Source organism: Nothobranchius furzeri, chromosome 12, assembly GCF_043380555.1.
Source record: "Nothobranchius furzeri strain GRZ-AD chromosome 12, NfurGRZ-RIMD1, whole genome shotgun sequence".
Taxonomy (NCBI): domain Eukaryota; kingdom Metazoa; phylum Chordata; class Actinopteri; order Cyprinodontiformes; family Nothobranchiidae; genus Nothobranchius; species Nothobranchius furzeri.
Genome location: NC_091752.1, coordinates 11,772,579 through 11,797,039, shown reverse-complemented (window position 1 = coordinate 11,797,039; position 24,461 = coordinate 11,772,579). Strand labels below are relative to the sequence as shown.

Here is a 24,461-nt window from a genome sequence, read left to right as displayed (position 1 = left end):
CACTGCTCCTAAACTCTGGAATGCTCTCCCCCTTAGTGTTCGACAGGCCCCAGAACTGGGTCGATTTAAGTCGGTACTGAAGACCTTCTTCTATCATTTAGCTTTTACTCAATGATCTAGCTTTTAGTGTTTTTACATTTTATTGTGACTCTGTATTTTATTGTTGTATGTTTCTTTTACAATTTTTTAGATTTTACCTCCTACCTCCTATATGACTTTTATCTGTTTTTATCTTGGGTTTGTCCTTTTTACTGTACAGCACTTTGGTCAGCTGCCATGCTGTTTTTAAATGTGCTATATAAATAAACATGGTATGGTATGGTATGGTGTGGTATAATCATGTAAAGCTCAATGTTCAATCAATCTGTGAAATGAGAATATTAATTATTTGATATTATAATCATATTGATTATAATTGATATTATATTAAAATAATAGTATTTTAATAAGTAATATAACTTTAAACTGGACACTAGACTCCTATCACAAGTAATGTTAAAATCACGACACATTCCTTTGCCTCTCCAATCAGAGCTTTCCTTTCTGAAGCGTGGCGTGGTCTGTGCGTTGTTTATATTTGTTGTGTAATGATTTAACATACATGTTATTTAATGAGCCATAAGGCGTAGGATTCCATAGGAAATATGAAATCCACCTTATGGATCTGTGAGGTTATTTAAACCAGAAGATTGGAACTTTTTAATGCAGGGATTAGGTAACAGCTTTGTATTCACTCAGAGACAACAGAAGAGAGAGAGTCAAGTTTAAACGTTTAAAAATGTATTACTAAAAAGATTAAACTAGACTAACTTGAAACACTAAATGTATGGTGTAACTGAAGTGAATGAGACAGTGAATGGGGTGAGGTGTAATGTTGCTCAAAACCAGCAAATCCGAAGAAGCGATTAGTTCTGATGGGAACTGAAGATGATGTCTTTGCGCTAAGCTTTGATTAGGAGATTCATAAACACATTCAACGCCATTTGTCGATCTACATACCCTGAGCGGAAGTCCCCCTCTAGATCAGGAGGTGTGAAGGTCCAGCTTGACCTTTATGGAGCCGGAGCGTGTAAAAGCAGCCACAGCAGCCGACCACCCGTCTTGAGATACTTCCGGGTCACGACAATTTTGTTGGCGTCTAGCGAGACCCACCTGGGTTGTGATGGTTCAACTTTTATTCTGAAAGGAACCATTGCAGCAGTTGGAACAGCAAACAGATTTTCCAGCTTGTCGTTGGTTCTTTCAGTTGAAAAGGAAAGTTACGGATTGGCCACTCTGACAACTTCTCTAGAACACTTTGAACTAGCGTTAAAGATGGCGTGGGCATAGTTTTATACTTCGGATGTTTTGGTTTATGGTCGAATGAAAAGTTGACAGACTTACCAAACACCATCAAAACCACGCCTCCGTCAGATCTGGCAGATTCTGATTGGATCAGTGAAAGCAATGTGTCATGTCTTTTAACGCTACGTGAGGTCAGTCCTATTGGAACATTTAAAGTCATATTACTTTATATTCTATAAGATTATAATAAAGTAATATTTTGATTTCACAGATTGGTCACATCTTATTTATTGACTAACACTTCTCTTGATTAGCTTTATTAAAAGTAGAGTTCTTTGATTTAATTAAAGAAAAGAGTCCATTCTCCATTCTTCTGTTGAGCTGAAGAGAAGCAGGTTAGAATCAAATGCATGAGACCTTGAGGCCATATCTCATGCAGACTAGTCCTGTGTCAGAGGAGGGGGGAAACAGTTCATTCCGTTACAGTTGTCACATTCTGATTCGATCATAAATCAAAACATCTGAATTATAAAACTAACTCCCACGTCACCCTTAACTCAGTTCAACATTCTAGAATTTCAAGCCAGCCACTCGTAACTTTTTAACCACAAGGAACCTTGACAAGCTGGATAAATAAACCTGTAGCAAGTTACACCTGACGCAACGCTCCTTCAGAGTAAAAGCTGAACTCACTGACCCTTCAGGGTCCCGCTAAAGCCGGTGTACACTGTGCGACTTTTTCATTCGTAGCACTCAGTTTCAGCTCAATCTGTACGACTTCCTCGCAGGGCAGATCTCACGAGTCATGTGCTCACACTGTACGACCCAGTTCTCGCATGCGACCTGACTGCTCACACTGTACGTCTGATAGCAACACATCAGACCTTAAAAATATGCTAAAAATAGCAGTTTTTACTCAACACGTCACACTTTTTTGTCTTGTTTTGCCTGTTGTCCTTCGGGAGTGCTGCAGGAGGACACACAGGGATTTATGGGGGTTGGATGAGGAAAACAAAATAAAGAAAGTAAATCTGTGTTTTGTGATCAGTTTAATTTAACATGAACATGACAAACACGCTTTCTTGACAATCTTTGTGAGTAAAAAAAACGTGTAGAAATTAAAACAAGCAACGTGTGATATTAGGGAAATAGCGGGCGAGCGGTGTTGATGCATGATTGCTCATGCGCCATGAGCGGTTCTGATACATTTTGGGTTTCAGCTGCTCGCAGCGCCGCTTCAGCAGTGCGATACCCCCACGAGGGACGAGCAAAATATTAAACACGCCAGAAGTCCGTGCGAGGCGAGCTCACGATTGCTGATCGGTAGCTGGTCACGTGGTGTTAATTGCCTCTTGTAACCACCTGTACACCACACGACGCTCGGCGCAAAACTTGCCCCGATCTTGTGGATTCTCGCACGAGTGGAAAATCGGCTCAAAAAAGTGAAAAAGTCGCACAGTGTACACCCGGCTTAACGCTGTCAAATGACTGTCGCTTACCTGGAGGCTATCCCAAGACTAGTCTGTCGTTCCGTATGCTGTTTCACCTGCTCCAGTACCAAAGAGGGGTCCAAGGACCTGGCATTCTGGATCTACAACAGAGTTCTTCACCAAGGGTATGTAACGCGGCAAGATCGGCTCGTTGTGACAGCATCGAACCCGGCGTGGTACTATCGGCTCGGCCCAGCGTGGCTTTTCCAGCTTGGCCCGGCGGCACCGAACCAGCGTGACTCTACTGGCTCGCTGTGACTGCAGCGTGTTTGAGGAAACACCAGAGCAAGTCCGAATGCAGCACCGAACCAGCGTGACTCTTCCGGCTCTGCCCGGCAGCACCGAACCAGCGTGACTCCACCGGCTCGTTGTGACAGCACCGAACCCGGCGTGGTACTATTGACTCGGCCCAGCAACATCAAACCCAGCTTGTTCCACCGACTCGACCCAGCAACACTGAACCCAGCATTTTTCCACCAGCCTGGTCCAGCAGCTCCAAACCAGGAGTGGTTCGATTAAGATAGGACCAACTACACTGCGTTGCGGTGATTATGCAAATTGAACATCTATCTGAGTGGCAGGGATGCCTAGAGGAAGAGGCAAAGACATGGCACAAGACAACCTGGAGGAGATCAAACGATCACTGAACTTCATGTCAGGTGAGCTGTCAAATATAACAGCACAGCAGAATCGATTATTGAGACTGGTGGAGGGGGTGAAAGAACTTAAAGTACTGTTGACTGAAAAAGACAAAAAGATAACAGCTTTAGAGCAAAGAGTTGATGAACTTGAACAGTACACAAGAAGAGAGGAACTGATAATAATGGGACTGGAAACCCGACACAAAAGCTATGCAAAAGCAGTGACGAATCATGACTCAGCAGAAGATGCCTCAGAAAAAGAACTGGAGACACTTGAACAACAAGCACTTGAACAACAAGTAGTTACCTTTCTGCACAGTAAGAATATAACTATCCAAAAAGAAGCTATACCTATATGTCACACACTGCCTAAAAAATCAAAGAAAACAAAGCCAGCTATTATTGTAAAATTCATCAGCAGAAAACAAAGGAACAGTGTACTGGTGCAAGCAAGCAAGCTAAGAGGCACCAATGTATATATAAATGAACATTTAACAAGAAGAATTGGGACAACAGCTAGAGAGGCACGGATCTTAAAAATGCAGAAAAAATTGTAGCAACATGGAAAAGAAATGGGAATGTATGGATCAAGAACAAGAAGGGTCACAAGCGAAGATAATAAAAGATCTGAAAGATCTGGAAACATTCAATAATTACTGAAAGTGGGAAGAGGGTTGTAAAACAGAGTAAAATCACCTGCAGAAGCATGAAAATGAAATTCAGGTAAATAAAGGGGAAAAAAGGGAAAAAAATGGATGTTACATGTACAAATGAGGAACTAGAATACAAAATATATGACCCTGAAAAGTATCTAGAAAATAATGTATACATGCATATGAATAAGGAATGTGAATATTACAGCGATCAAGGACTAAATGATTCTGTTTTATCAGAAGGATCACTCTCAATCATTCTCTTTAATTGTAGAAGTTTGCATTGTAATTATTACAAAATTTTGGATTTTTTAACACAAAACAAAAGAAGATTTCAAATTATTGCAACTACAGAAACATGGCTAAAAGAAGGTGATAATGAAGAAGTACAAATAAAGGGCTATGAGATGTATTTGCTAAACTGGAAAAATTAAAGAGGAGGTGGTGTAGCACTATATATTTGTAATAATTTCAAAAGCAAAGTTATTTATAACATGTCAACAGCCATTAATGATGTAATGGAAATAATTACTATAGAAATAATTTCTGAGAAGACAAAAAACATAATAATAAGTTGTACACACCAGGATCCTGTGTAGAATCATTTACAAATACAATTACTGAAATGTTGAGTGGAATCTACAACAAGGATATATTTCTCTGTGGAGACTTTAATATTGATCTGGAAAATGTAAATAACTCAAAGACTGCAAACGACTTTATAAATTCAATGTATCTACTGGGTCTGTTTCCACTGATAACCAAACCAACAAGAATAAATGCACACAGTTCAACTACAATAGATAATATATTTACTAACGTTGCAAGGGAAATAGAGAGAAGTGGAATAGTAATGACATACATCAGTGATCACCTGCCAATTTTTACAGTCTATAAAAATAATGTGATTAAATTTCAACATAAAACGCAAAGACTAATAAGAGATCACAAAACACTATAGATGCGCTAAAAAGAGACTTGGAACAACAAAACTGGGAAACAGTTTTTGTTAAAGATGTAAACATGGCTTACAACTCCTTTTTAATAATATTGTGTAACCAACTTGATAAAAACTGTAAAACTATCCATGGTTGACGAAAGGGCTGCAGAAGGGCTGCAGAATGCCTGTATGAAAAAAAAATACCTCATATAGATGCAAAAAGAACAAGTGAAGCAGAAAATAGGTACAAAAAATACAAGTGTAAATTTGTTACAGTAATAAAACAAAAAAGGATTATTATAGCTATTTATTAGACAAAAATAAAAAATAATAGAGCAACTTGGGGAATACTAAATAGTGTAACAAAAAGAAATAAAACAGCTTCAACTGTTCCGCAATACTTTGTAAATGGACAGTCGGAAATTTGTGAATCTAGCACAATAGCAAACGAATTTAACAATTACTGTGTGGGACCAAACTTAGCAAACAACATTCCTAAAAGAACTAATTATAACATCAGTGGAAAAATAACAAGTAATAAAAATAGTATACTTCTGAGTCCAGTAACTAGCGACGAAATATGAATCATTGTAAATAAATGCATCAATAAAATAACTACTGACTGTAACAATTTAGACATAACATTAATAAAAATGTTGAACAAAGATGTTGATTCCAGACCTGCATAATTATAAGAATCTGTGTGGTATGAAACCAAGCTGAAAAGGCCAGGGATCTGCTGTTCTGAATGTGTGTGTGTGTGTGTGTGTGTGTGTGTGTGTGTGTGTGTGTGTGTGTGTGTGTGTGTGTGTGTGTGTGTGTGTGTGTGTGTGTGTGGGCGAGGTGAGCGGAGGTGAGGCGAGGATCCAAATGCGGGGAGGAAGACAGGCAGACAGGTAGGACGTTTTAACATAACTTTAATAAGAAACACGCAGGACACTGAAACAATGGACCGACACAAGACACAGAACAGAAGGGTCTTAAATACATGAGGGCCGGGATCTAAGGTGATTGGGAAACGAGAGGCAGGTGGGAGCAATTAACGAGACACAAGGCTGAACCAAAATGGGGAGACAGGACAGGGTGTGTCAGTACACCCCCCCCCTTCAAAGGGCGGATTCCAGACAGCCACAGGAACACAGAGCAGGGTCGGAGGAGGGGGACCCGGAGGGACCAATGAAGAGGAGGCAGGGACCAGCAGAGTCCGGGGGCCTGCGCCTGGGGCAGAGGAGGAGGAGGCGATGGCCTCTTGGAGGCCTGCGTTTACGGCAGAGGAGCTCTGCAGGCTGGACCGGGGACAAAGTCTCTGCAGGCTGGGCCTGGGACAAAGTCTCTGCAGGCTGGGCCTGGGACAAAGTCTCTGCAGGCTGGACCGGGGACAAAGTCTCTGCAGGCTGGGCCGGGGACAAAATCTCTGCAGGCTGGGCCGGGGACAAAGTCTCTGCAGGCTGGACCGGGGACAAAGTCTCTGCAGGCTGGGCCAGGGACAAAGTCTCTGCAGGCTGGACCGGGTACAAAGTCTCTGCAGGCTGGACCGGGGACAAAGCCTCGTGGAAGGGCTGGACCGGAGCCTCGTGGAAGGGCTGGACCGGATACGGTGCGACCTCCGGAACCACCACTGGAACTGGAGACGGCGGAGACGTCGGACTAGAGGGGACGTCAACCTCTGGACATGAGGGAGCGTTGACCTCTGGACTGGAAAGAGCATCGGCCTCTGGAGTGGAAAGAGCGTCGACCTCTGGTGTGGAGAGAGAGCGTCGACCTCTGGAGTGAAGAGAGCGTCGACCTCTGGAGTGGAGAGAGCGTCGACCTCTGGAGTGTAGAGAGCGTCGACCTCTGGATTGGAGAGAGCGTCGGCCTCTGGAGTGGAGAGAGAGTCGACCTCTGGAGTGGAGAGAGAGTCGACCTCTGGAGTGGAGAGAGCGTCGACCTCTGGAGTGGAGAGAGCATCGACTTCAGATGAGGCGCCGGCTTCAGATGAGGCGCTGACTTCAGATGAGGCGCCAACTTCAGAGGAGGCGTCGACTGCAGAGGAGGCACCAACTTCAGATGAGGCGTCGACTTCAGAGGAGGCGTCGACTTCAGAGGAGGCGTCGACTTCAGAGGGGGCGTCGACTTCTGGCCCGGGGGCATCGACTTCTGGCCCGGGGACGTCGACTTCTGGCCCGGGGGCGTCGACTTCTGGACTGGGGGAGTCGACCCTTGGACTGGAAGAGGCGTCAACCCTTGGACTGGAAGAGGCGTCGACCCTTGGACTGGACGAAGCGTCGACCCTTGGACTGGAAGAGGCGTCGACCCTTGGACTGGAAGAGGCGTTGACCACCATCGACTTCCGAACCATCGATTTCTGGACCGTCAACTCCTGGACCGTCGATTTCTGGATCGTCGACTTCTGGTCCGGGGGCGTCAACTTCTGAATCGTCTGCTTCGGGACCAGAACCGTCTGCTTCTGGGCTGGAACCGGAACCGTCTGCTTCTGGGCAGGAACCGGAACCATCTGCTTCTGGGCCAGGCCCGTCTGCTTCTGGGCCGAAGCCGTCTGCTTCCGGGCCGAGACCGCGTGCTTCCGGACCGGTACCGTCAGCTTCTGGGCCGGAGGCAGAGCTGCTGTGGGAGGGGCTGCCTGGACAGGCTGGACCAGATGCGGTGCGACCTCCGGACCACCGCTGGAACTGGATGCGGTGCGTCCACCGGGGCCACCGCTGGAGCAGGCTGCGACAGAACAGGTGGTGCTGGAAACTGTGAGAGCAGGGAGGACAGACCGTCCAGCTGAAACTCCTTGAGGCTGAGCGTCCGATGGAGCTGGGCCAGCTCAGCCCGGAGACCGGCGAGCTCCGCTGGGTGAACCCCGGGCTCGCTCCTCTGGCCCTGAGATGAGGGAGCTGCCGGCTGGACCGAGACCCTCTCCCGGTGACCCGAGGAGGATAGAGCATCCAGGCGGGATTCCTGGAAGCTGATGAGCTGGCGGAACCGGCCAAGCTCCGCCTGGAGACTGACGAGCTCTGTCAGCTGTGCTGCGGCCAACGCTCCTCCGTCTCTCCCCACGCCGTGGACCAACCCTGGTGGATCACACAGCCAGGTGGGTGCCCACGTAGCTGGAGTGATCCGAGTGTGTCTCTCGGTCTGATCTCTCATCAGGCTCCGAGAGGGTGGAGAGGATAGCCGAGGGTGCAGGTCGGTGCCATCGTCTGCGGCGAGGCGGAGCTGGAGCTGAAGAAGCCGGCTGGTGGCTCGGGGTGAGCCACCGGAGCAGGTACTCCCACGGGAGAATCTCCCCGCTGGATCCTTCAACGGGTCGGTCCATTCTGTCACGGCGTGTGGGCGAGGTGAGCGGAGGTGAGGCGAGGATCCAAACGCGGGGAGGAAGACAGGCAGACAGGCAGACAGGTAGGACGTTTTAACATAACTTTAATAAGAAACACGCAGGACACTGAAACAATGGACCGACACAAGACACAGAACAGAAGGGGCTTAAATACACGAGGGCCGGGAGCTAAGGTGATTGGGAAACGAGAGGCAGGTGGGAGCAATAACGAGACACAAGGCTGAACCAAAACGGGGAGACAGGACAGGGTGTGTGTGTGTGTGTGTGTGTGTGTGTGTGTGTGTGTGTGTGTGTGTGTGTGTGTGTGTGTGTGTGTGTGTGTGTGTGTGTGTGTGTGTGTGTGTGTGTGTGTGCGAGTGACCTGGCTGGAGACTCCTGATCTCCTGATGTCGTAAATAATGGATGTGCTTTCACTACACTGTTATGGTTAGAAAATGAATGTTGTAGATATGACTTGTCCAGATGTAGGGAGTATGTAGTTGTTATTCTCTGTTGAATTAGTCCAGAATGCTAGAAAGATACAAAGGAGACATCTTGTCTAGGTAATGTTTATAGACGACTTAGCCGACCCCCGGGTTGGAGAAGAAAAGGGAGGGGGACACAACTCCCCCTGCTGACTGTTGACACGAGAAGGGATGAGGTAATCCCTAAGGACACCAAGATGAGCCAGCAAGAGACGCTGGGAGGAGCGAGGTCATGTTACCAGTGGACCGGTCAGTGTGCTTCATGAAACAGGTCAGTGTGCTTCATGAAACAGGTCAGTGTGCTTCATGAAACAGGTCAGTGTGCTTCATGAAACAGGAAGAGCTACCATGGAGACGGAACAAGAGTCAAGGAGGAGGGGGGGGGAGCCGAGACTGCTAAGCCCAACCAGCCATTCCTCCCCATCCCTGCATGTTTCTCTCCTCCTGCTCCCTCACATCATCACACAAATACACATAGGACCTTGGGGGGTGGGCAAGTCAGGGAGTGCGGGTATGGACCCCATTTCCGCATTCCTGTGGCAACCTGCCCCCCAAATTTATTTGCACCTTATACACTTCCACTGACGACATTCCACACAAACACACACTTAGGGCCTTGGGAGTGAGCACATTCAACGGCTTTTGGCAGGGGGATATCTCAGCCTCCTCCAGGGTGCCGGTGCCCACTTCCAATTTTAAACCGCACTTAGACACCGACGGCTGAGGGTGTAAGTGGGGTGGTGCGGTGGCATCAGCTGGCATAGGCCGGATGATATCCGCACTGCCCACTCACCACAGCCATGGAATACACTTTACGATCACATAACACTATATTGGAGCAGGCGGAGGGAGACTAGGGGTCTTAGCCACCTCTGTTGTTGCTGGGCTTCCTGGGGCTGGAGGCTAGGAGGGAGATCTGGCCATCTGGTTGGGGTCGGAGGTGGTAGATTGCTGTGCTCAGCGTTGGGCGGGGGAGCCTGCTCATCAGTACCCCAGCAGAAAGGGTCAAACTCTGGTTACCGTTGATGGTTGTACCAAATGTACAGCAGTACCGGGACCAGAGTGAATAGGGTGTGTATGGGGAGCATGAGTGGGTGTCCGGCGTGCATTTTTGTAAGTCTTTGGTTGTATGTGTATGTGTGAGCATGAGGGAGGGAGTGTGTGACTGTGTTTGTGTATGACTGTATATGTCAGGTGGGGCCTTTGACTCCTCCTCTCTCCTGGAACTTCTTTTGATGATATAGATCTTCGTCCCCCCTCCCCCTGCCACACCTGGTGTGAGGGGTTGTGCCTTGGTCTGCCTGACTGTTCGTGGCAACCGGGTCTGGGGGTTTAAGATTTTGGCATCTGCCTGATAGATCCCGGTGGCTGCCTGGTGGGGTCTGGGTCCCTGGGCTCTGCTGGGTCCCCGGCAGGGGTGGTCGCCCCTGGGTCCCGGGTCGCTGTGTCCCGGGCTCGGCCGGCTAGGGGGTGGGAGGCTGCGGGCGGGCCTGAGGGCTTTCCGCTGATGTCTCCCAGGACTCTGCCGGCCGCTCGTTGTGGCCCCCAGGGGCGATCCTCTGTGCCTCTCGAGGGGGGGCGGGGGCCTTTCTGGTTGCAGTCTCCTTGGGGTTCCTGTGTTCTGGGGCAGCGCCTGGATCTCTGAGACTTGGAGCGCCCCCCGTCTCCTGCGCACCTTTGGGGGGCGGATCTGTGGTCCCTCACACTCTGTTGGACGCTCCTATAGAGAAACCTTACATATACAAGCGCATGTACGCACGCGGGTGCTCACATGGTGCTCTCATAAGTATGGACTTGGGCACGTTCAACACATGTCTGAAGTCTATGGTTGGCACTAAATGCACTGTTTATTATCGTGTGATTGTTCAGTAAAACAATGTTATTTTACACTTCCTCATCAGGTTGACGCAGTGATAGTATTGCTGTGTATCCCTTTTCTGCAGGTCTAGAAGCAGACTCTTGTTCATCATTGATTGTTTATTTTCGTGGTTATTGCTGCCTGATCTGTATTATTATGCAGCTTTCTCCCGTTGCTTCCTATGTGGCGGTGGAACATGGAAACAAACGCTGACCTAGCTGTACTTAACAGACTGAGTGAGAAATCTGGAGCCCCGGAGGGAAGACCATTTTAACCGAGAGCATGAAGAGTGTTGGATGAACATGCTGACCTTTTGGTAGAAATCCTGAGCTGGACTGGCATGTAGCTGACCTGAAAGTAAGCTGCTGCAGGCTGGATAAACATGGAGTTAAATGTCCAAGAATCTGCAGATGAGATTAATATTTAGGTCTGAACGTTGTCTCTCTAAATAATGAAACTCCATTTTAAGTGTGCCTGGTCTGACCCAAACACTGCTGTGTTTTTGTGGATGCAGGTCGCCATCTAGTGTCCACATTAGTCTGTTTTTGTTTTTCTTTTTTATTTTACAAACTGATGACTGGAAATCAGTGTTAGGTGTCTAAAACACATGGAACTGATTCCTGTGCTGCACCATTTTACCTGTTTGGTTTCCATTGCAACCAACCTGCTTGAATTCTCACAAATGATCCAATGTAGGTTTCTTACTCTGCTGTTCATTTTTATTTCAGTGTGACCCATCAGATCTTTTAATCTAAATAAAAAATTAAAACAATTTTAAACTTAAGATAAAAAAAATTAAATGAAAATTAATTTAAGGGATACCTTGCAACTTTTTAAAGGAGTATGGGGCAGGATGAAGAAACAAAACTCATTAGCGACGCACTCGGCGCTGTGAGTAACTGCAGCCCGGCACGAGAGCGCGCACAAACTCTTCTTCACTAGAAAAAAAAAAGTTACAGTGATGTACGGCCAGAGCGCGGCTCGAACAAGGCACCGTGTCGAGCGATGAAGTAAGTAACATTGTTACTTTAGTCTAATATTTGTAAAATTCCATGACAACATTAGCTTTTTAATTTAGCCATGACACTCGTGATGTAAAGCAAGTGCTCCTTCCTATGAAATATTCATAAGCCAGTTTTGTGACTGGCGAGCAAGACAGTAACATGATGCTACTTTATCAGCATAAGGCTTTGTGGCAGCAGGTGATTTCTGAGGTTTTTAGACCAATTACAGTTATTATTTTGCACTAAGCTTACTAACAAGCTAATGTTATTGTTTATACATCATGTAAGAACATCCAATTTCAAGTCACTGACATCATTTGTGAAACCAATTTCATTACAGGACAGGCATCACAACAATGTTGAACATGATTCGTTTTAGTTCAAAATAAAATCATAATATCAACAAGACCTACAGGGTAATAGTCATTTTTCCATTACTGTCACTGATTTTCAGGAATTCACATTGGAAGCAGTGATGGAAGACAGTTCAGATGAGGAGTAAGTGCCTGAGCCTGCCACAGACTTTGATGTGTCGTGGGAAAGTCTGAGACCAGGGGGCAAAGGGCAGTAATGGAAAGGGGAGAGGAAAAGGTCGCTCCGAGGGTCGGGGAAGGACACGCTCAAGGGGTGAGGGCAGCAGGTTGAGGTCCAGAGCTCCTTCAAGAGGACCAGGGCGCCGGGATAGGCAGCGAACAGCTTTAAGAGAAGAGGGCCGAGACCGGCTTGCACAGCTGAGAGCTGCCAGTATAGCTGAGATGCAGGTTGGTTGTAGCCATTTGTGTAAAAAAATCAAATAAAATAATAGATGCCAAAAACGAAAACATCACTCACTGGAGATATGAATCTAGTCATGTAAACATATGCTCTTTAATTTCTAGACAGCTTTACAACACCTGAGCCAGGAGGAGAGAGATTATATTCTCGAGAGAGTGGTGACCCGTCTTCCAGGGGTGATGCTGGATATCCTGGAGTTTCGGCAAGAGACGCCAGGACACCGTCTTCCTGACTGAGGACACCCTAACCCAAAACTCCAAACCGTTTATCTACAACTACAGTAGTTCCAAAACAGCACAATACCTCAAAATAACTTTAGCTGAAGACAGCATTTTCACCCAAAAATAAACAGTTTGTGCAATATATTTATTTTTATTTATGTACAAAAAAGTTCTGTTATTTGCATTTGTACATAGTATTTTTTCTTAATTTCTAATAAATCTGTGTGCATGAAAGAAGTCATTCCTGTCTTTTGATGCCTCACGTAGCTGGGGCCTTTATAGAGAGAGGAGAACAGCAGCATTAGATCATACATAGATTACATGAGAATGCAGTTCTGGAAACTCTCCAGTTCTGAAGTTGACCTGTAAAAAAACAAAAGCTACAGCTTTATAGATTATTAGGAATCACACTTTTGATTGCCTTTTCACCCACAATTGTCATTTCTATATGTAAATTGTCAGCTTTGATATTGACACTTTAGCTTTTCTGCTTATGAAAATGTTATTAATATACCTATAGGTCAGATTGGTGACATCCTTCAACCAGCATCTGTTGAACATGATTCGTTGAAGAGCCTCGTGTGGTGGAGATCATGGCACCATGAGCTCTTTATCACTGGTCGTTGCATCAAGTGGTCCATGGTCACATTTGCCACGGGTCCATTCATGCTTCCCTGTGACATGGTGAAGCACACCCACCCACATGCCTTAACAGAAAAAATAAGTTTTTTTTGAAAACTTTACATGTGACAGAAGCGCTCACCAACAGAAACACGAGAGCTGGCACTATTATGAAAAGAAAGGTAATTATGTCAATGTGCATTGTTGTCTTGTTGTCCAAAAGATGTCACAATACTTACATTAAACATATCACGATGTTGTGCTTTCTGGCAGATGTACCAAAATTGGTTGACGATGTCCTTCAGCCACACAAGTAGGATGGAAATTCCCTTTAGGATCCCAGCCTGTGAACAAGGATAAAACAACAATTCCATCTTTTAGTTCTTTTTAAAACATAGAAGGGTTTTATTTACCTGCAATGTTTTGTTTGCGGCTGCAAACTTCGTCAGCCTGACAAAGTTTTCATAACAGTTCTATTCTGTTATGAAAACAATAAATAAAAGTAGAATTAATATATTGTTTTAAGACTTTGGAGTTTAAAAAAAAGAGTGTAGATAAGAATAGGGCTGGGCAATATGGCCTCAATCTATATTGCGATATAGCCAAAAACTATCATTACCCAATTTTATATCGTTTCTACCTTATATCGTTTATATTGCCCACCCCTAGATAAGAAGACATTGCAACTCACACACTGTTGAGTTGTTTGCTTGGTCCTCAACAATTTGGACTGCATCCGTAGCTAGATCCATGGATTTGAAACTACAGACAACACAATAATATTTGTTGTACGTAAAGACAAATACTGGAACTCACCTGAAATGGTACTGATTCTAAGGAGATAAATGTGGAGCCTAATACATCTGTCATTAATTCTTTCTGCAAATAACAACAATCTGCTGTGAATTGACACTTCACAACATAAATAAATATATAAAATGACCTATATGTGCTTATCTATTGTGTTTTTATATTTTTTGCACAGCAGTAATTTCCTGCGTATATGGCAAGACTTCTCATGAACATATTTACCTTTCTTCAAAAGGATCCAAATCTTGGTCATCAGCTAAGGCCTCAACACCAGCCATTAGAAAATCTTCCCTGTAAAGATAATGTCAGAAGTGTTTGGTGGTGTGATGTTAGTTCTGAACCAAGTGTGGATATGCAAGGTGTAATTTAATGTATGAAATATCATAGCACAAAACCGTGAATATTTGTTTTACAGAAAAGATACTAACCCCTCAGACATAGGTTCAGTTGGAGATAATCGATGCCACATTTTAGCTGCTGTTCTCCCTGAATTGCATTTTCAGGAGCCTGCTTCTTCCAGTAGCTGGAAAACACATTTTTAAACAAAAATGTCAACAATTTGGTTGAGACTCTACACCTTCTGTTTACATAGATCAATAATGGCTAAGCTTCTTTACCTGTGGCACAACTAGTAATATGAAAATGCAGGTCAGTCATAAAAAAATTATTTATCATTTTCACAAACATATTTTATTCTGACCTACATTCAACAGGACAAATTTAGAAAAATAAACACAAACTTCTGCACAACTTTACTTTTAGTAAAACGTAGTAATGGCTGACTAGTTATTTACTCTTTTGTAGCACAGCAATAGCGCTAGGGTAAGATATTCCAATGGGGTTCTGTTACACAAACCCCAAAGAATAACATTATCTACTGAAGTAACAGTCCTGCTTAGAGGTTGGACTGTAGATCAAATATGACATAATTCTAAAGACTCATCTTTGGTTTGGAAAATGTCCGTTCTCTTCTGTGGTACATACAAACTGAAGCGTGATCACAGCTAAAATGCTACCGCACGCTAGCTCTCTCCGGCTGATCAGTGACGTCATATAATCAAATCAAGCTCTGTTTACTTTTCTCGTCAGAAAAAACGGAGCATCCATTTATCTCCAAACACATGCGGTGTGTCGTCCACAAAACGTAGAAGTGATCGATTACTCCTTAGTTGCTTTTAGCTTTTTCAAACTGATCAGGAAGCCATATGCTAAACACCGTTAGCTTAGATACGTTTCTTGTTCATCTGGCCAAAGATTTGTTAGATTACCTAAATCAGTATTATCTAAATCCATAGGTTTTATTTTATTTTCTTAAATTGTGGAGATACAGCTCTGACATGTTTACCTACTCGTTACTGAAACCTACGGCAGACATAAGGAGACCAGCTAATACAACACTTACCTGCTCACTAGAAAATGAGCCATGTCCGCATCCTTTTTCAGGCCCAAATTGAGTTGAAGCAGCCTCATTCTTCCAGAGCGTACCCAATACATATTCGGGTCCCTGACCGACTTTTATCATATTTTCTTTTTGACTCTCGAGATGCCGCTGATAAAACCTTCTTCTTAGTGCCACCTTAGTAGGCTTTGAGTTGCGCTTGGTCGTTTGCTAGTTGTAGAATCCATTTCCAGGGTTCTTCCTCTTCTGTTTGGGGTTTTAACGTGGCTAGTAGTGAAAGACGCATTACCGCCACCTAGCAAGCTTCCAAATGTTTTTCCGGGTTTGAACCTTGTCGAGAACGCGCTTGAAGCGTCAATTAACGTCACATCCGTAAAACAGCGCGGGAAATTCGGATCAGGAATGTTTTGCATTTTGCAGCACACAGCCTGATTAACAAAATGGAATGATAAACTGGTTTCATCATTCTTTTTAGTTTAAAATGCTTCATCACCCATAAGCTTCACAAGAATGAACATGTAGCCTATTTACTTCTTGTTTTTGGACAATTCCTGCCCCATGCTCCTTTAAATTTTTAAATCATTTTCTTGAGCCAGAATGTGCTAAAATGACTCTTTACAGGGTCCTGTGGCCAGAATACCATACTTGCAACTTTAGAGTGACGGTCCGGTTCCTGTCGGACTTAGAACCTCCCTGAACCGTCTACAGGTGCTGTGCTCGGCTTCTGACCAACTCCTCCAAACATGCCCACATCACCCCGCTTCTCCTCCAGCTTCAGTGGCTGCCAATCAACTTCAGAGTTCAGTTCAAGATCCTGGTTCTGGTCTATAGAGCTCCGGACCATACGTGACTCTCAGTTAGTGGACGCCATTTTGGCATGCAAAAAAGGTAAACAAACACGGATGTAACCATGAACATGAACGGGATCCGCTTGGATTTTACTTCGTCGGAGTTTACTTCACACTTTAAAACAGAAGAAATCGTTTTATATAGTTAGTCAGAAATTAAATAGACTAAACAACTCCGACCCTTACCGTGCCCCTGGGATACTTTTTAAAAATGCCAGAAGCTGTCGGAGCGGACTTCTTACCGGCACAACACCGGACCTGACCGGGGAACCCCTTGGGATTTACCCGGAGGAGCTGGCTCCGGCGGCTGGGGAGAGGGAAGTCACGCTACTGCCCCCGCAACCCGACTCCGGATACGCGGATGAAAATGGATGGATGGACGGACAAATAACAGATTTACACGTAAGTAGTCTCGGTGAGACAGATAATAGCAATCCAAAGTGCTTTTTATGTGTGATCTGACAATTGATCAACCATTGCTTAAAAATTAAATACAGCTTAGCCGGTTAATTGCTGTGATCATAAAACACGTAAACGGCAGCACGCAGAACTCACGAGACAACGTTTTACGTGACGTTTACTTGTTGCTATGAGTAATAAGACAGAAAAAGCCACGCCAAAATAAGTTTAGGAAGCCCACTAAGAATCATAATAAAAGCATTTAAAATAAATACCATACACAGTTGAGGAAACGTTGGTTTAAGTACCTGATATGAAGTAGTCGCTGCATAAGCGAAAACCTTTACTCTCAGGATCCCACAGTTTCATTTTCGCCCGGTCACTAGCGCGTTTTATTATAATGATCCAACGTTTGCGGTGCTCCGGATCTTGGGGAATCCTGTAGATGACTCATTCCTTATGTCGTCCGCGTTTGTTCTGCATCCTGGGGCACAACAGGAATCTACCATATTTCCCGTTTGATTGAGTTTTCTGACAATAACAAATAGTCCAGCTGCCGGCTTCTGCCTGCCAAATGGCGCCGTTTCGATTTGAACTGTTGCATGCCGGGAGAAGTGACGTCAACTCCCGGAGCTCTATAGGGCCTTACATGGACAAGCACCATCTTACATTGGTGATCTTCTTAGTCCTTACACCCCCAGCAGGTCCCTGAGGTCCAGTGATCAAAGCCTACTGGTTGTGCAGCACCAGGCTAAAGGTCAAAGGTGACAGATCATTTGCTGCGGTGGCCCCCCAGACTCTGGACCTCTCTCCCCCTGAGCCTGAGATCAGTGGACTCAGTGGTCTCCTTTAAACTCACCTGTTCAGGTTTGGTGGGACCTTCATCACCACCTTCTCCTTGTTCTGCTCTCATTCCACCTTCCCCAGATCCACTGGTTTCCCTCTTTCCTCTTCATTTCCTCTCTCCTTTTCCTCACATTTATTCATCACAATTTTTATTTCTTCTCATTTTAAACATTTTTAATAATTTTTTTAAATATTTTTTATATTTAAAAATTTTCTTTGTTTTTTTAAGCACATTGTGACGTTTATCTTGAGAGGCGCTTTATAAAAGATTGCCTTCTTTCTTTCTTTCTTTCTTTCTTTCTTTCTTTCTTTCTTTTCTTTAGTAAAGTGAAGCTGACATACCTGGCGCTGCAGCTGCTTCCAGCACATTTCCTGCATGTTTTAGATCATAAACACAGCTGATTTGTTTAGTTCATCACTCCTGTGGACACTAACGAAAGCTTGGAGACATTTCAACTGTTAGATTAAGGTGTTAAAAGACAAACGCACAGTGAGGAGATAGGTTTCGGCTTTGATGGAGGTTGAGAGGTTTCAACCAGATATGGTCGGGCTCACCTCAACACATGGCTCTGGCTCCAGAACCAGTTTCCTTGAGAGGAGCGGGACACTCTACCACTCTGGAGTTGCCTCCTCTGAGAGGCCCCGAGCAGGGGTGGGAAATACTTGTTGCCCCATCTTGGTGCCTGTACGTTGGGGTTTACCCCGGTGAACGAGAGGGTAGCCTGTCCGCCTACGTGTGGGGGGACAGGTGCTGACTGTGGTTTTGTGCTTATGCACCAGTGTATTTTTTGGCGAGCGTCTTAGTTTAGTCAGTCTTAGTCTTGATGACGAAAATGCATTTTAGTCTCTTTTTTTTAGTCTTAGTCAGTTTTAGCCGATTAAATCTGAAAAATGTTTTAGTCGACGAAGATTTTTGTTTTTAATCTTACAAACATTAAACAGTATTATTCTCTAACAAATGCATGTATAGGTCAGACTCTGAGCTACTGGAGTGAGTTTCATACCAACGTCATTTATTTTATGGCTATGGGACAAAATCTCAGCTGCCTCAGATTCTGTAAAACAATCATCCCCAGACTGGTGTCCTTTTTTACTTTATTGATAATCACAATAGTGTTTATAATGCATTGATGCAGATCTGTGCATCATTCTATAGATTTCCACTAAAGTTCAATTCAATTCAAGTTTATTTCTAAAGCTCCACACCAGGACCAGAGTCGTCTCAAGGACCTTCACACAGTAAACATGCCAACACAGGTCAGGTCATTAAGCCAATCAGTAACATGTTTCCTATATAAGGAACCCAGGAGGTTGCATCGAGTCTCTGACTAGTGTCAGAGTCTTTACAGCAATGTACGATTTTCTTTCCTTAACAGAATGGACTCTTAGGAAGCATACAGAGTTTTCTACACAATATTTATACAGAAATAAAGAAATGTGTTTGTTTAATGCATCATTTGAGTTATCAGGCCTCCATCTTGAATGTGTATTGTCCACCTGCAGTCATGTTTTTCTGCAGACTGCAGCGTTTTCACAGAGTTAATATAAATAACCCAGTTCTGCTCTAGAGCATCAGCAGAGATGCTCATAAACATCCTAAACTGTGATGCTGTTGGGTTGAAAAGCAGGAATGTGACCCTTTATTGGGAACCAGGGAGCAGAGCAGGGGCGGCGTTAGGCCCGGCTTCTTGGGCTCAAGCCCCAAATGTTTTGCCCCTGGATCTAAAACGTGGAAGTAACATGCAGTACCAAAGTCCAACAGAGAGGGAGCAGCTGGCAGTAGTTTATATACAGCGTGCCTGAGCCTCCACCACTGAAGAAGCCCTTCAGCAGCCGGCTTCTTCTACAGTCTCTGCCTGAAACGCAAATGTAAAGATGGACATAAGGGCATATTTAGACCAAAAGTATCGCAACAGAACCCTAGCTTTGATGATACTGGTGTTGACTCAGGTTTGTGAGTCTTTGAAAATATTTGTTGTGCTGCTGGTTTGCCTAAAGTTAGCTTACTATCAGGTAAAGTTGTTGGAGAAAGAACGGGAATATTTACTATCGTCTTACACTAAACACTAATAGGAACAATACTCTCCCCTGAATATGCTTAATATGTAGCTTCAGATTAAAAATTATGCAGAACAAGACAAATGTATATGATGTTGACTAGTGTGTGTGTGTGTGTGTGCGTGTGTGTGTGCGTGTGTAAGCCCTGGATCTTCTTCAGTCCTAAATCTGCCCCTGGAGCAGAGACGATCATCCTGACACTCTGACTTCAAAACCTTAAACCTGTTCAGATAAAACCTGTTAAAAACCGTCATTTTCATTTATCTGCCCAAAAGCACGACCTTTTCAGGAAGTACACGGATTAGAAACGCGTTAGCATTACGAAATATATGTTTATAAGTAGTGTAGCGTAATGGTTGTTGGCTCTTTTATGAAAGATAAACCATTCTACATAATAATCTGGAATATTAATTTTTACAAATTAATAACCAAATGTTATAGAGATAAGAAGACTCAAAGGTTGTTTTCATCGATAAACTGACGATCATATCCGTTTGTCTGTGTTTCAGTTCAATGAAAAGACAAGTTTAAATTTTAAGAGTTTTAATTGTTCAGTTTATACTAACGGTTTGAAATGACTATCATAGGAAAAACAATCAACATTGGCAACCTTGTTGGACAATCTTTAACAGTTGATATTTTAAGCTTGCACAAATAGACCTTGTGTTGGATGTGCTAAAATTGAGGATGATGTAATTATGAATGCGTGCATGTGTCTGAGATTGCTTCAGGGAGAGAAAAGGTGTCTGAGTGAAAAATGATGTTTTGCAATTAAACTTTAGTTCTTATTAGAAAACAGCATCAGAACGCTATCTGTCGTGTCTGCCTCACCGCATTTAGGACCCTCTTTTAGATCTGGACCGATGGAGGATGGGTTCCCCAGATGACACCTTGGCTGACAGAGAAGACGAAGGTGTGTGACGGTCCAGTCCAGAGTTTACCTCGGTACACGTTGCTGAAGCGTTAGGCAGATGCGCTTTCTCAAGTTTAAATTAACTCAGAAATCAAAAGACTCTGGGACGAGTCTGCGTTAGCTGGTTGCATTTCAGCTATTCTGTCTGGCTTGACAGAAATAGCGTGGAGGGAGAAAAGGAGCCGGCAGGGCTCCTTTCCCCGTGGCGTTCGTTCCGCACTTCTGCTCTCTTCCGTTCCCACTCTCGTTCTGACTAACTTACCAAAACCACTTCTCTTCCCAAAGCAAACTTGTTGTGCGTCAGAGCAAATGTGTTTTGAATTACTGTGGATCTGGACCTGTATGAGCAGGTGTGAAGGTCATCGCTAAACATCTTCAAAAACATTATTTAATTAAGTATACTGATTCATTATAGTTCATTATGATTACCCAAAGCATAATAATCATTCATTTGATTAAAATACATTTATAATGAGCAAAGTGATAAAATGATTATTTAACATTAATAAACAAAGAAAGCGTAAGACTCTGTTTTATTATGACTAGACTCTGTGAGAAGTCCTTCTGAAGAGCAGGTGTTCAGCTGTTATGGAGTCCTTCAGACTTGCTGGCGTTTTAGGTCTTAATCTGTGGGTGAAGGTGCTGCGTGACCCAGCTTTGACCCAGCCGGGCAAATACGAATTTTTGCACAGAAACCCATACTTCCTCACATTACAGTAGCAACATCATCGCTCGTAGGAGTGGCTGAGTGCTGCGCGTTCCCGTGGCAGGGAGGCGCTGAGCTGAGCTGAGTGAAGTTGGCTTCCCACCCACATCAGAAACCTCCAAGTGGTGCTCGCTGCAGTACCACAAAGGCGGAGCTGCACCAGAAGGTGGAGCTGCACCAGAGTCAGTCCCACCCATTCCATCAGAGTCAGTCCAATTCCTTCCAGTTGTTGTAGTTCTGCAGTGAGCATCTTCTCGAAACCCACGCTAATAGAGTGGTCGGGGCTTTCTGGTGTGGGTGGGGAGCTCACTTCACTCAGCTGCAGAGGCTGGTCTGAACAGAGGATAGAGCAGCAGCGCTGACACAGTTATAACTTTAGTGAGACAGACAGAAATGTGCATTTTGAGCATAGTTTACGTCTAGTCTCGGCTCGTCAACAAAACCCCCTTCGTCTTGTCGTGTTTTAGTCACCAAAGAGCTATTTTTAGGAAAACAACACTGTTATGCACCAAACTACAGTTCAGACTACCCACCCTTTTTGGAGACCTTGGAGGGGGTGCTGGAAAGCGCTCCTTGCGGTGACTCCTTCGTACTCCTGGGGGACTTTAACGCTCACGTGGGCAACGACAGTGAGACCGGGAGAGGTGCGGTTGGGGGGAACGGCACCCGGATCTGAATCTGAGCGGTGTTGTGATGTTGGACTTCTGTGCTCGTCATGGATTGTCCATAATGAACACCATGTTCAGACATAAAGTTGTCCATGTGTGCTCTTGGCACCAGGATACTTTAGGCCACGGCTTGATGATGACTTTGTTGTCGTCTCATCTGCGGCCACGTGTCTTGACACTCGGGTGAAGAGAGGAGCAAAGCTGAGAACTGACCACTACCTGGTGCAAGTTAGACCTGGCAGGCTCAAGACGTTATGGATCAGTGGGCAGAATACTTCGAACACCTCCTCAATCCCACCATTGCGTCTTCCAGTGAGGAAGCAGAGTCTGGGACTATGGGTTGGACTCCAAGGCGAATGAGATCCGCCCAGAGTTTCTTAAAGCTTTGGATATAGGGTTATGTTGGCTGACATAACTCTGCAATATCGCGTGGACATAGGGGGCAGTTCCACTGGATTGGCAGACCGGGGTGGTGGTCCCACCACTTAAAAAGGGGGGCCGCAGGCAGGGGCGCAGATAGGATTTTCAAACTGGGGGGTCAAAGTTCCAATGTACCCTCCCCCAAACACACACACACACACACACACAAACACACACACACACACACACACACACACACACACACACACACACACACGCAAACACACACACACACACACACACACACACACACACACACACACACACACATACACATACACAAACTATTGCAAGCGCCTTAACTAGAGCTCAGTCAGTTTGTGTAATTTCATCCAATGGTTTACGTAAAATCTAACTTTTATAAACGTGTTTGAAGCCATTATGCAGTGGAACGCTGGCAACAAAGCTCTGCCTGATCAACACTATAAATGATTAATGATCCGCACTTGTATAGCACCTCTTAGAGTAAGGACTCCAAAGCGCTTTACACCACAGTGCATCATTCATCCATTCACACACTGATGGTGATGAGCTACGATGTAGCCACAGCTGCCCTGGGGTGCACTGACAGAGGCGCTCCACTATTTAATTCAGTGATTTGTTATTCTTCCAATCAATTACTAACCAAAACCTCATGCTTAATGCAAAACATTAACTGATCTTCAGCATACCAATCTTTACAGAAAACATAAAAGCCCTAAAAAAAACTGCACATAAAATATATTAAAAAAAAACGAAATTCACTTATCACTTAGAGCAGCAGTTGTCATGGTCTGCGTCTGTGTCTTTCCCATGTGTCTCCTTATGTCCTCCATCCCGCTTTAGATTCCCCTTTTGCGTCCTTTGTCTGCGTCCATTATGTGTCCTATGTTGGTAGTCCTTTAAGTCTATTCCTCCCAGGTCTTGTGTCATCTAGTTCATCCCCAGGCCCTCCAGGTCTCGTTTACATTCTGTGTCCTTGTAGTCCCCAGCTTCTCAGTCCCCTGCTCAGTGTTTGTGTGCGGGTGTGGGTGTAGTTGTGTGTGTGTGTGTGTGTGTGTGTGTGTAGTTCTCTGTGTGTGTGTGTGTGTCCTTGTCCATTCCCCATTCCTGTTTATATTAGTGCATTTGTGTGTGTGATGGTGTGTGTGTGTGTGTTAGTCCTTCCCGCAGCCTTTAGGTTTAGTTTTGTGTTTTAGAGTTTTTTAGGTTTGTTTGGCCCTCCTCTGGTTCTGTTTGCCCATTTTGATTATTAGGTTCACCTGTCTTCTCTCCAGCTCTCACTTCACACACCTGCCGCCATTTTCCCTAATCACTTCTCCCTGTGTATATAAGCTCTGTCTTGTCTGTGTCTGGTGTCGGTTGATTGTTGTATGTTGTCAGCGTTGCTCGTGCTCTGTGTGAGCTTTTACCTTATGGTCTTCGTGCTCTTTGTTGAGCTTTTGTCCCCAGGTTTTTTGTGCTCTAAGAAGAGCTTTGGGTGTTCCTGTTTCCCAGAACTTTTTGGACTTTGGCTCGCTGCCTTGGATTACTTTTTCTTCTTCATCCTACAAATAAAAGAATTTTTACTTTGAATCTCCTTCTGCCTCATGTCATCTGGGTATCTGCATATTTGGGTCCTAAACATCCTCACAACCTGACAGCAGTTCCCAAACTTTTCAGCCTGACCAACAGATGTTCCTTCTTATTTTACGTTATTTATAAATTTTCATTATATTTGAAAAGTTTTAATTTATATATAAATCTCTTTTTAAATTTTATATTCAACTTTTTTATGATTATGTGGCACACTTGACTTCCATATGTAACGCATCAGCATCTGCCTCTTTTTTACGGCTTTTTTTTTTTACATTGTCGCTACGTCTGTCACGTTTGCAGTGTTTTTACCATCATTTCTGCATCCATCACGTCCCAGAGAAGGTTAAACCAACATCAAACCCAACGTTTGGAGCTTGTAAACTCCACACACCTCTCGTGCAGCAGCAGCTGTCTGATGCTGCAGCAGCGTCCATCTTCCCAGCTGGATGAGTGAATTTCTTCATCAGTCAATAATCTGCTTCATAATCAGAGTCAGTCATTACCAGACAAAGTGATCAGTCAACAAAGACCAGACCTGCTGGCAATTATACATTTTATCTAA

General features: G+C 44.5%; 1 protein-coding gene and 1 long non-coding RNA gene across 3 annotated transcripts in view; one reads left to right on the top strand and one right to left on the bottom strand.

The window, feature by feature from the left end:
- Positions 1-24,461, top strand: part of LOC139062058 (spectrin alpha chain, non-erythrocytic 1-like) — a 610,856-nt gene that overhangs the window by 226,523 nt on the left and 359,872 nt on the right. The window lies entirely within an intron of this gene.
- On the bottom strand, positions 13,164-15,999 carry LOC129166795 (uncharacterized). 2 transcript variants are annotated; one of them, XR_011515845.1, is made up of 5 exons: positions 15,488-15,999; positions 14,514-14,608; positions 14,308-14,376; positions 13,515-13,619; positions 13,164-13,361 (listed from the first exon to the last, which is right to left on the bottom strand). It is a non-coding gene; the product is annotated as an uncharacterized lncRNA (long non-coding RNA). The 2 variants fall into 2 exon arrangements; XR_011515844.1 differs by lacking the exon at positions 13,164-13,361 and having other exon boundaries at positions 13,374-13,619.